The sequence below is a fragment of the Crotalus tigris genome, unplaced genomic scaffold (assembly GCF_016545835.1).
Source record: "Crotalus tigris isolate CLP2741 ecotype Arizona unplaced genomic scaffold, ASM1654583v1 scf7180000017576.4783729, whole genome shotgun sequence".
Taxonomy (NCBI): domain Eukaryota; kingdom Metazoa; phylum Chordata; class Lepidosauria; order Squamata; family Viperidae; genus Crotalus; species Crotalus tigris.
In genome coordinates, this window is record NW_024096487.1 from 780,999 (window position 1) to 792,116 (window position 11,118).

Genomic DNA, 11,118 nt, shown 5'->3' on the forward strand with positions numbered 1-11,118 from the left:
GGAAAACTGGTAAACTGCCCAGTAAGTAGTATAAACGAAACGCCCATATTTAAAAAAGGAGGATCCAGGGTCCTACAGATGTCTGTTTAACATCAATAATTAAGCTTCTAGAACAGATAATAGAGAGACTGATTTGGGAGCATCTTGAAAATATAAAGTAATTATCAGATGTCGGTAGGGATTTGTCAAGAATATGTAGGAGATAACCAGACTAAGCCCAAGAGAGGATTCAGAAGTGTCATCAGTCTCGAGTGCCTTCATGCGCAGAAGAAACCTAGGCTGTAAGTCCAGCCCACCTTGAATTCCATTGACTCTTATCTACTGCCTGTTTGATCTGACTGTTAGTCGTTCAGATTCTTGTAGAGAGCATAAGTTTGCAATAGATCTTTATATTAATTTGAACTGGACTTCCTGATTTTCCCGTGCTTGACAGCACACCTTGCTAGATTTCTCTCGTTTTTTATTACACAATTTCCTTCATACTTTGTGGGAAATCTGTAAACATAGTGTTTCTTAAGCTCAACAAAATGTTTGACAAAGTACCCTTTGGTGTTTTGATTAGTAAATTAAGTATGGGCTGGATGGCACATGACTTAGCTTGCTCAAAAATCATTCTCAAAAAGTGTTTACTAATGGTTCTGTCATTTGTCAAACATCTCATGGAGAGTTTAATTTGGATTTCTGTACTAAACCTGGATAAGATTCAATGGTCCTACCAGTCTCTCCCAATTGTATAATTCTACGAATCATGGAAACTAAACAGCCCTGGGAAACTAAGCCAAAGTGATACAAGATGAATAAGCTTATGATCTGCATCACTGGCAGAAATAGAAATGTTTATTTCATACTAATATGAAACCATGGTCTGAGGACCAAAGCTGAAGCCACACATATCAAACCATTATCTTTAAACTGTGGTTTGCTGAATTAGTAACACACAAAACCAAAATGAAAAATATATCACACTTTGGTCAATGCAATGTATGAACAAAAGCTTCTGCCTCTTAATAAGATAATCAGAAAAGGTGCTACCAGACTGCTGATATTTTGCTACTATAGCTTAACATAGCTCTCCTCATACAATGCCAAAAGAGCACACTAAAGTAGCATTGGCTGTTCTTGTGCAATACAATAACCCATTGTTTGCTTGCTCCTGTCTTATTGAATAACTCAGTTCACTGGATACACATAACACAATGAATCATATAGTAACCTCACTGACTGCTTTGCACAATGCACTGAATGATACTGTGCCAACTATCTGCTGCTTAGCAGGTTGTGTGAACCCAGCCAGCATCTTATATTCTGCCACTGATTTAAGAATCCTGTTGTACTGTATCAAAGGTCTGTTTACTCCATTTAGTATCTTGTAAGATTTAATTCCTGTGATCAGATTTGAAGGCGATATCATTCAACCCAGTCTTCTATCTGGTCTTATGTAAGTTATGCAATATTTATTTTATCTATCACATTCCTAGGTGGGTAAAGTGCATTGTCTCTTTTTATAAAACTAGTGAGAAAGCAAGTGTCTTGTTCAAGGCTGTCCATTGAGTTAATGACTACAGAAAGATTTTCCAGGTTGAAATCAAACTAGCATTGCACAGTGTGTCACAGACAATCTTACAGATCAGTAAGAAGGACCTTAGACTATTGCTATTAAATCCCTTTCATGATGTGGAAGCTACATCTGCATGTTTTACAGGTTCCCTAGTGATTGGAATATTGATGTGATTAATCACAAATAGCAATTATTATAAATAATGCCCTACACGAGGTACCAACATCTAATTGACCTTGTCTGAGCTTGAACGATATGGTAGCCTGATATAATAATAATAAAGTTGGAAGGGACCTTGAAGATCGAGTCCAACCCCCTGCTCAGGCAGGAAACCCTACACCATTTCGGACAGATGGCTGTCCAGTCTCTTTTTAAAAACTTCCAGTGTTGGAGCATTCACAGCTTCTGTAGGCAGGTTGTTCCAGTGGTTAATTGTTTTAACTGTCAGGAAATTTCTCCTTAGTTCTAGGTTGCTTCTCTCTTTGATTAGTTTCCATCCATTGCTTCTTGTCCTGCCTTCAGGCACTTTGGAAATTAGCTTGACTCCCTCTTCTTTATGGCAGCCCCTGAGATATTGGAACACTGCTATCATTGGAACACTGCTATCATATATGGTTGAGAGACCTCCTCAGAATCTCAGTGCTGTAGTCTAGACTAGAAAATTTTGGGGGGGGGGAAACAAACCACACACAGGAAACCATCAGTAACAAACTGCTTATCTGTGGTTGCTAATGAAACTATATGGGGGGGGGGCATAACTGGAAGACTTTATTAGAGATAATATTGCACCCATATATTATCTTGGTGTTTCCCAAGACTTGTGACTTATTCATTGCTAATAAAACCTTAGTGAAGGTTACTTAAACAAATATTCTGAGTTTATAAAGCACATGGAACCATCACTTGATCACAAGGCATTCACACAGCACTCCAGACTAAAAAGTGACCGACTACTTTGTGGTCCACTGATGACTCAGCCACTGTTCCATTCAATCTCCTTTTATAATGACTGCAAGCTTCAAGTGAATAGCATCTTGAAACTACTATTGTTTTTTCACATCATTCTCCAACCCCAGCTTGAATGGATGGATACCTACTCTGACACCATGTTGAACTAAAATGTCCAGGAAAATTTGTTTACATTTGCAAAACTCCAGAATAAGCTACCTCATTTTTGTACTAGAAATCAGTATGTAACCACTGCACATCCTGTTTTGAAAAATCATCTCTTTTTCCCCAGTTTTTGGCCTCACCTCCTAATCCGCGCACCAGAATGATACAGTAGCTTCTCTTACGTAGTCCTCTTTATCCAGTTCTAGAATTTGTTCCCGGAATCAGGCTAGCAGTTCTTCACATGGACCTTCACAGAACAGAGCGACTTAAAGGCACGAACGAGTCCTTATTGGTCCGGAGCCTCTGAGAGCAATTTATAAAAAAATGCACCTGTACCGTTGCTGCCTTAGCGCCAGCAGGTGTTTTTGCGCTGCTGCCTTCCAATGACAGGAGGAGGAATTCCTAGAAACGCCCCCCTGGGAACATTAAGGAGACCCCAGGGTTGCTGAAGCAAAGCGAGCTCACCGGAGGAGACTTATCACATTCACAAGCTGCCGGGGAGATCGCGCAAAAAAAGTAGTTACCAGTCCAGAACAGCAGGTCCGGGAACGGCGGCAGCCCCGGAAGGGGAAGGACGCGCTGCTCACGGCAACCAAAAGGAACAAATGTTGATAAACCGGCTCTCGGGCAAAGGCAGGATGGGGGCTCTAACTCAACCCTGCGCTCCGTCCTTCTCGTCTGAGGAGGGCCACTGTGCACAAGTGACAGTGAGGTAATGCGAGTCTCTGCAACAACAGCAGCCGCTTTCCAGTCACATGTTTGAACTTTCCCCAGCTCCACCCCCTGGCGGTCGTTTCTTTCCCCGGTCGGATTGCTACATCCTGGCCGCGGGGCGGACAGACTACCCAAAGGCGGGGAGGGGAGGGGGATTCTTGTTAATGCCATTATTGGTATGTACTATACCGGTACGGTACCTCAACACAATCCTGTGGAAGCCTGAGGCTTGCTACGTTGAGTCCCGGTAGTCTTGAGCTGTCCAAAGTGGTCCTATGTTGAAATAGTAACTGAGCTCACCCCGCGTTCTGAGACATCTGAATATACACACGTTCGGCTGATTTGAGTTTGTTTTACAATTCATTAAAACCGTGGCCCACCTGACGATGTTCTTAAACTATCATAGGCAGAAAGATGCCAGGAGTTTCTCTAATTGATGGTCTTGCCCAATTGGGGCTGAAGGCTCCTCAGAGGTGAACTGCTTCTCAGGAGATATACAGACTTGTGAAAAGTGACTTTTTTTTCTTGCATCTCTTAGTTAATTTTAGTTTATTTTACAAACTATGCTTAGCCGTAAAAGAGTTAGTTTAATAACAGTAGTGTGTCTGTATTGCTATACTACCTCTATACTGTATTCAAAAGTATTGTGAACAAGATTGCTTTCTTAATCTAATTTGACTATTTAAGGAGTGATCGTATAAACCAAGGTCCTTCTTTCTCATCCTGTTTCCATCTAAAAGCAACATCACAATTTCTAACTAGCATGGAATGGTTGACACCCAGAAGGCACTGTGCTTGGGCAGACTGCTGTCCCTTGCTCTAAAATCTGCATCTCTGAAATTTAAAAAAAAATGATACAGTCAAACACTCATTTTTACTCTCATTATTTTTGGAAAATTATTCAATTTCACAGACTTTTAATTAGCTTAATTAAAGCAGTCTCTATATACAAATAGTAGCAAAAGGAACTCCCTAAGTACTTACTTTATTTCAGAATACTCCTGTTTTTCAGTTGTTCGTCATTGCACTCTCTGAATTACCTATAAGTCTTCAAAATAAAAGAAGTACATTGCCCCAAATCAGAACCTATTCAATATAATAGCTTGCTAGGAAAAGCATACAAATAAGGATGATCCAAACCTTCCATCCATGATCTGATCAATTGTTGGAGGACAGATGGGCCAGTTGGATAACCACCACAGTTTTGGTCTACAAGTATGGCATATCCAATCAGTCTGCCCACCACCTAATATTTCCAACATTTCTCTACATCCATTTAATTGCTGCTGATATAATTAAAATCAAGGTTGTAATAACGGAAAATGGAAAAAGAATTATCATGGGAAGCTCAGATGGACTGGCTGGATATGCTTTGGTTACGTCAGGGGTTGCACTGGTAGCAAAGAGAAGGTAGAGAAAGGAAAAGGAAGGATCAGGAGGACAACTGCACAACCATTGCCATGGCCTCCAAGAACAATATTTCCAAGCAACCCACTGCCACTAATTTTTCCAGGTCCTTCCTGTTCCTATCTCTTATTAGTTGCCTCCAATTAATGTCTTTGGTTTCAAGCATGGCTTGAAGTAGGGAGAGCAAAAAGCAAGTGAGCTGGTGTGCAGGCCATGTAGAAGAGGGAGAGAGATGAGCGAGGTATACTAGCCTTGCCCTACTGAAAAAGTGATTTATGACCGGTCCTCGCAACTGTGACCTTTATAGCATCCCCACCCAAAACCTGGGTGCTTGGCAAGTGGCTACTATTTATATTCAATTATAGCATTCCAGCTTTTGACCTTCCCAGCCAGCTTCTGATAAGTAAAGTCAAGGAGGGAAGCTGGATGTGCTTAATGGCTGCATAATTCACTTAAGAATTTCAGTGATTCACTTAATAACCATAATAAAAATGGTTGTAAAATTGGATGTGACTCAAGACTAAGCCTCACTTTGCAACAGAAATTATAGTCCCAATTGTGGCCCTAAGTTGAGGACTATCTCTACAAGCAGTAGCTCCTTGTCTCAAGTACCATAAGTGGACAAAGATATCAAAGGTGGATATGGAGAACCTTATCTTCCATGTAGATATCAAATCCTACTTTAATAGTGATCGAACCGGTACTATACATAACATCCAAAATGTAGTTTTATCATAGATATGTATAAAAGCACAGATCTGTGTAAAGACATTATAGTATTTACAAATTTGTCTCATTAGGATATCTGTAAATTGGTCAGGAGGTAGCTTTTGCCCATTTGTATCACTTTATGCTTCCAAATATGAAACCATAGTTACTATTGTCTAATAGAATAGAATAGAATAGAATAGAATAGAATAGAATAGAGCTGGAAGGGACCTTGGAGGTCTTCTAGTCCAGCCCCCTGCTCAAGTAGGAGAACCTATACCATCTCAGAAAAGTGACTGTCTAGTGCAGGGGTAGCCAACCTTGGCTCTTTTATGACTCGTGGACTTCAACTCCCGGAATTCCTGAGCCAGCATGGCTGGCTCAGGAATTCTGGGAGTTGAAGTCCACGAGTCATAAAAGAGCCAAGGTTGACTACCCCTGGTCTAGTGACTAGTCTCTTAAAAATCTCCAGTGAGGGAGCACCCACGATTTCTGAAGGCAAGTTTTAGTCTTTATAGAGTTCTTTGCTTTTCTGCTCAGAATTGTTATCAGCAAATTTGATCACCACAATATTTACCCATTCCAGAACTAGTTAAAAAACCCACCAGTACTCAGCAGATCACCCTGGACACCTCCATTGTGAGAATTACTGATTACTTCTACATTCTTCAGCTGGAAATTTAGAAGAGGAACTCTCTACAACTTCCTGAATTTGTTCTGGAATTTGTTATGCGGGACCTTCTCAAAAACCAATTTTCTTGAAAGTTTGAGGCTGAATTTGCAAGGGTTAAATGTTGCTTAGTGGGTATTATAAACCTATCCTGTGTGGCTAACTGTATGGTTCAGTATGTTGAGCAAACCTGGGCATGTGAATTAATGCTTAATCATGGTCAAATAAATCATGGGATAGCTTGACATGTGACACAGATCAAGCATGTGTCTGCTGAATCTCAAAGAACTGATGCTGAGACAGGGTTTCCCAGACTAGTCCTTCTTTATGATTAACGATGTTATTATAAATAGTGCTTCACTAATAGTTCACCTGAACCAGACATATAATTTTCTTTTCACAGATATTATAGATGGAGACTGAAATAGAGATGAATTGTATCTGCTGGTTTCCAGGCTTCTGTTCCAGAGACTAGTTGTATGGAGAAGTTAATTTGTTAAAGATTTGAAACTTTATATTAAAAGAGGAATTTTGGGTAACCCTATACAATCCTTGTGAGCATCAAATGCCTAAAACTATTTGTCCCAGTTTGTTTGGCTTCCTCCCTAAAAATAGAAATATTTTGTTCAAGCTCTTCAGCAAGTCTTAGCGTCATTTAGTACAGGGCTTTTCAACTGGCAGGTGGTACGCTTACGATGGGTTGAAAAACACTGTAAACAAAAGTGTAAAAGTGTAGTGTGGGGATGAGCTGAAGCAGCGGCAACACAGCACAGGTCTGTGGGAGAGCCAGCTGGAACCATGGTGTTGCCAGGGCTCTGCTGAGCGCCCAGGATCCGCATCAGGCTCCAGCTAACTGGCACTTCCGGAAGCTGCGCACAGACTGGCAAAAGAAGTCAGTTGCAGCTACACCGAAGACAAAAGGAGGAGGAGGGGATAGACATGCCCATGGGGTGTTTACATTTGGCTCGGGGCCACCCTGGAGACAGCAAGGGGCCGGCCCACCCCAGCTTGCAATCAAAGGAAAACCCTGAATCCAGCGGGTCAGAAGGCAGTCCAGCCACCGTGCCCCTCCAGTTCCTTCTCCTTGCCTCCTGGGCACAGATGCAGTCGCCACTCCTTGCCATAGCTGGGGCAGGACTTGCAAGTACCTCCGTCCTTCAAAGCAGCACTCCCCCCCCCATGCCAGAAGCCCCAACTAAAGGCCAAGTGCTTCAGCCTCACCTTGCCAAGGAAGGAGGCAGTGGCTGAGACTATGTCCGATTTGCAGCTTGTCAGCGGCGCTCAAAGGCTGCCCAACTTTACTCTGGAATTCTGGAGTTGGAAAGTGCCGCATTTGCAGGCCTGGCAGTATCTGCGGGGGGGGGGGAAGCAGGGGGCTTTCAAGCAGGTGCTGTCAGGCCTGCAAAAGCGGCGCTGCCCCTCTGCTTTCCAACTCTGGAATTCCAGAGTAAAGTTGGGCAGGCTTTAAGTGCCACTGACAAGCTGCAGATCTGCTGTAGTATCAGCCGCTGCCCCCTTCCTTGGCAGGGCGAGGCTGGAGCGCTCGGCCTTTAGTTGGGGCTGCTGGCATGGCGGTGGGAGGGAGCACCGGGAGAGCGCCATTTTGCAGGACAGAAGTACTTGCAAGTCCCGCCCCAGCTATGGCAAGGAGCGGCGACTGCGTCTGTGCCCAGGGGGTGAGAAGGTACTGGAGGGGCAGGGTGGCTGGGCTGCCTTCTGGCCCGCTGGATTCAGAGTTTTTCTTTGATTGGGGGTGTATGGCCTGACCCTGGCCAAAATGCAAATCCCTCTCTAAGCAGGGATGTGGCCATGCAGTTCTGAAATCGGTGGGCTGCTGCTGGGGAGGAGAATCAAAATAGGGCAAAACAAGCATAGTCCACCATAGTTTATTGATTGCAAAGTTTTCCTCAGGTTTTCCTATCCCTTCCTGGGCTATTAAAATCACGTTAGCAAGGTCTGTACTGAACACTTGGCTGCAAACTACTCAATCAGATTTTAGCCTAATCCCTTGTGCAATCACAGGCCACATTCTGGAGGTAAGAGGATGTAGTAACAGGAGAGAGCTGCAAAATTGATTTGTTATTTATTCTTCTCTTTAGCAGCAATAACTACGTTCTTTGACCACTTTGCTAGCAACCTGCAGGCTGTGAACTTTCCTTTCCCTCTTGGGAAAAGAATTTAGGAGTGCTAGATTTATTTTTCCTGCTAATTACAGTATACCTTGTGGGTTTTTTAAGGAGCTTATGAGAAAAAGATGTGTCTGAAAATTAAAGGATGTATGGATTGAGTTGTGAGACAGGGAAGGGAAGTACATGGACTTATGCACTTCCAGTTGCTATCAGGTGTGCCATTAATATCCTGACTGGACACCTGCATGCTCTCAGGGCCCAAAGATTATCTTCATTCTTCATAGGGCTGTATTGTGGATTAACTAAATTTTTCTGGGTTCTGATTTTAAGGTGAGTATCCTGAGCTATGGAGGCCTTTGATTTTCTTCTTAAATACATAATAAAATAATGAGAACTAAAGGCTCAAAGGGAAGGCAGATTAGAAAGAACAAGACCTTTGGGGTCTTCAATTCCCTTCCTGTTAAGAGTTCCTTAATATGGTTTGCTCTTCCTTCCTAACATCAATAAAGGTGGTTTTTCCAGAAAATATGTGAAGAGCTGTAATTAGTGATTTAACTATGTTTTCTTTTTGGTTGTGTTTTAATTTATATATAATGTATGTTTAATTGAGGAGGGCTTGGAGAGATAGGCCAGTATGGAAGCTGCATCTTGCCCTCCAGATCTCTGTCTCCCCTGCAGATCTCTGGAGAGGAGGAGGGGGTGGCAGGGGAGCTGTGTGAGGGAAGGCTGCCCCAACAAGCCAGCATCCTTACCATGCACAATTGGAAATGGGAATTCCCTTTCAAGAAGGGTCAGCCTCTCTTGTGTAGGACCCAGGAGCGCGGCTCCCCTGCCGCGGCCTCTTGCTCTCCAGAGGTCTGTCAAGACAAAAGTTAGACTTGGAGGAAACTGCTTCCTGCAAACATCCTCCACCTCCTGCTTTGCTGGGAGGGGGCACCAGACAGGGAAACACCAACAGTGTCTGAGATTGGGAAAAGAATGTCTCTTTAGTGTGCTACACACACACACACACACACACACACACACACACACACACACACACACACACACATTTCAAGCTTGGAGACTTGTATTCACATCTGAACTAGCAAATTGCCAATCATGCCTGGGCTTGGGAAATAGGCCCTCTCTTTCCTCTGTGGATAAAAGTTCCCATACCTGGAATGCGATGTGTGTGTGTGTGTGTGTGTGTGTGTGTGTGTGTGTGTGTGTGTGTGTGCGTGCACATGCGCTTAGCTGCTAGCAATTTGGGGAGATGAGTTTGTGAGGCACCAAGCTGTCCTCACATCGAGTTAGCCAGTGTGACTTGTTCCATTCTGACCCAGCTGTCTTGAGTCAGCTGTGTCCAGTGAGTGGCGTAGAGCAGGCCACACCCACCTGCTAGGCGACTGGTGGAATATTGCCATATCCTAAAAGTGGTACAATCTCTAAAAATGTTGAAAAGCCCCGATTTAGTACACTGCTGTTTATTTCTTGGCTAACAGTCTGATAGGACGGGATTAGTTCTTCTGGCATCAGAACTTCATGACAATAAGATCAGTGTTTATAATTCAAGACTCACCTTCCTCATCTCTTCTTTGAGCAAAATTTTCATTTTCTAAAAAGTTTGCCTTCTTTCATCTAATAATTTTGTCACCATTCCCCATGCATCTACCCTCTTGGGTTTCCTGATACCGGGCAAATTCTGCCCTGACCTGATCTGCAATATACAATATTTGGGGACAGCTGTCAAAAGACTGAGGGAACAATAGCCACTCACTTGGCCGCTAAGGACATTTCCAAGATTTACTTATTTCCACTTGGTGATATAGCATGTCTTTTTTTTTTTACAATCTTTTACACCAGTGGTTCTCAACCTTTTTAATGCCGCGACCCCAACCGGTCGTAAGTTGAGGACTACCCAACTGGTCATAAGTCGAGGACTTTCCCTGCCCGGGAGCACCGCGCATGCGTGGTGCCGCCCCCTGCGCCGGCTGAGGCGTAGCTGGCAAGGGGCAGCGACAGCGCAGGGCGACCACCGGCTGGGCCACCAGCTGGCCCAGCCCAAGGGAGGTAAGGCACCCGCCGGGCCCCATGCGTGCCAGCAACCCTCCCTGCACCCGCCGGCCTCCCACCTCTGGCCCTCTTTTACTTACATTTTTAGTAGTTGCTCAGCAGAGAGGGGTGGAAGCTTCCAGACAGCTCGCCTTCGCTGCAGACAACTTGCAACACCGTTTGCAGAATGGGGCTTTTGGCGGGCTCAGCAGGGCAGAGACAGCCTGGACAATTCCTATTGACTTTTGAAAGCCAATAGAGTTAGACTCTATTCAAGAGAGTCTATTCTATTGGCTTTCAAAAGCCAATAGAATAAAAGGGAGTAGCACAGCTAAGGAAAAGGGGGAAAAAATGGCGGACTGCGTTGTTTGGCGACCCCCGTGAAATGGTCGTTCGACCCCAAATGGGGTCACGACCCACAGGTTGAGAACCACTGTTTTACACTAACTACAAACTGATGTTTCATTTTTTTTACTCTCAGCTGCGATACTATTTTTTTCTCTTCAGCTGAGATTTTTTTTAATTTTCATCTTTTATTCATCTGTCATTTTTTAATACATCTGTGGATTGCAAACTATATCTAGATGGCAATCTCACTTTCATCGACGTCCTACTTCAACATTAGCCACAGGAGGGATCAAAAGGAGAACTAAGAACTCCAAGAACTAAGAGAAACTTCCTGACAGAACAATTAACCAGTGGGATGGCTTGCCTTCACAAGTTGTGGGTGCTCCACCACTAGAGGTTTTTAAGAACAGATTGGGCAGCCATTTTTCCAGAATGGT

General features: G+C 43.6%; 1 protein-coding gene across 4 annotated transcripts in view; it reads right to left on the reverse strand.

Moving 5' to 3' along the window:
• The window catches only part of NR1H3 (nuclear receptor subfamily 1 group H member 3), a 35,540-nt gene extending 32,222 nt beyond the window's left edge, over positions 1–3,318 (reverse strand). For all 4 annotated transcript variants that reach the window (XM_039357950.1, XM_039357959.1, XM_039357944.1 and 1 more), the window contains exon 1: positions 2,812–3,318. The gene's annotated coding sequence lies outside the window, so the exon portion shown is untranslated. The remainder of the gene's footprint in view (positions 1–2,811) is intronic.
• Positions 3,319–11,118: the final 7,800 nt, after the last annotated feature.